This window comes from Schistocerca serialis, unplaced genomic scaffold, assembly GCF_023864345.2.
Source record: "Schistocerca serialis cubense isolate TAMUIC-IGC-003099 unplaced genomic scaffold, iqSchSeri2.2 HiC_scaffold_1243, whole genome shotgun sequence".
Classification (NCBI taxonomy): Eukaryota; Metazoa; Arthropoda; class Insecta; order Orthoptera; family Acrididae; genus Schistocerca; species Schistocerca serialis.
The window spans coordinates 5,709-7,500 of record NW_026047451.1 but is presented as its reverse complement, the minus strand read 5'-3'; the positions used below and the strand labels follow the sequence as shown (position 1 = coordinate 7,500).

General features: G+C 60.8%; 1 non-coding gene across 1 annotated transcript in view; it reads right to left on the bottom strand.

Moving 5' to 3' along the window:
- LOC126436737 (small subunit ribosomal RNA) overlaps window positions 1-781 on the bottom strand; it is a 1,909-nt gene extending 1,128 nt beyond the window's left edge. The window contains exon 1 of the ribosomal RNA XR_007580882.1: window positions 1-781. This exon is cut by the window's left edge and continues 1,128 nt beyond it. This is a non-coding gene — a ribosomal RNA (small subunit ribosomal RNA).
- Window positions 782-1,792: the final 1,011 nt, after the last annotated feature.

The following is a 1,792-nucleotide window of genomic DNA, read 5'->3' as shown; positions in this document are numbered from 1 at the left end:
CCGCCTCGGGACGCACGAGCACGCACGAGGCGGTCGCACGCCTTCGGCTCGCCCCACCGGCAGGACGTCCCACGATACATGCCAGTTAAACACCGACGGGCGGTGAACCAACAGCGTGGGACACAAATCCAACTACGAGCTTTTTAACCGCAACAACTTTAATATACGCTATTGGAGCTGGAATTACCGCGGCTGCTGGCACCAGACTTGCCCTCCAATAGATACTCGTTAAAGGATTTAAAGTGTACTCATTCCGATTACGGGGCCTCGGATGAGTCCCGTATCGTTATTTTTCGTCACTACCTCCCCGTGCCGGGAGTGGGTAATTTGCGCGCCTGCTGCCTTCCTTGGATGTGGTAGCCGTTTCTCAGGCTCCCTCTCCGGAATCGAACCCTGATTCCCCGTTACCCGTTACAACCATGGTAGGCGCAGAACCTACCATCGACAGTTGATAAGGCAGACATTTGAAAGATGCGTCGCCGGTACGAGGACCGTGCGATCAGCCCTAAGTTATTCAGAGTCACCAAGGCAAACGGACCGGACGAGCCGACCGATTGGTTTTGATCTAATAAAAGCGTCCCTTCCATCTCTGGTCGGGACTCTGTTTGCATGTATTAGCTCTAGAATTACCACAGTTATCCAAGTAACGTGGGTACGATCTAAGGAACCATAACTGATTTAATGAGCCATTCGCGGTTTCACCTTAATGCGGCTTGTACTGAGACATGCATGGCTTAATCTTTGAGACAAGCATATGACTACTGGCAGGATCAACCAGGGAGCTGCGTCAACTAGAGCTGAGCAGCCGGCCGCCCGGGAGTGTGTCCCGGGGGCCCGCGCGAACACGCAAGCGTCCGCTCAATTATTCTGCAAACAGGAGGAGGCTGAGCTCCCCTGCACAACACACCTCGAAACCCTCTCAGGTCCCGGCGGCGCGCAGCGCCGTCCTAAGTACTTGGTCGGGTTCGAGAGAGGCGCAATCGCCCGGAGTTAGGCGAGTAGACGCTTTAGGTGCGACCACCCGTGCTCCCAACTGAGCTTGCCGCTGCCGACAGAGGCCCGGGAGCGTGCTGTCGTGGCATTGCCGGCGGGAGACAACACGCGCCACCTACGGTGACCGGCAGCTCCAACGCCAGCGCCACAGAAGGACAAAAGCCCTACTTGGGTGCCGAAGCGAACTCTCCCAGCACAGCGCACGCGCCAACACGTCCGCACAGCTGCGATACAAACCACCTGCGAGAACCGCTGGGGCGACCGAGCAGCAGACGGCGTCGCGGCGCCGAGCGCCGGGCGGCGGCGCATCCTCAGCGCACAAAGTCCTCAATCGGACCAGCACACTGCAGATGGCCACCGCGCTTCGCACCGGGCCCGCGAGGACCTACTTTGGCCGCAAGGCGCCGCGAGCAGGGGGCGCCGGCGCGCAGCTGCGCCGCCTGCCGCGTCCGTCGGCCGGCGCGCCTGCCACCGGCCGCCCCCACCAGCCGGCTGTAGCGCGTGCGCCCACGCACCGCGCTGCCAGCACGCCGGGCGGCCCCCCCTCACCGGCCGGGGACGGTCCCACCCAGCCACCGCCGCGTATCGCCTCACACCCAGATCCCCTTTCACGTTCGTGGGCATGGTGGGTCCCCTTTCACGTTCGTGGGCATGGTGGGTATCCCTGAAACAACCGGTTAATAGCTCGACCGATCGTCGCCAACACTGATTCACCTCTAGCGAGAACAACCGCACCACAACGGGTTACCGGTTGTTCATTTGCGTAACGTCACCAGCAAACGTACACGTCCATCGCCAT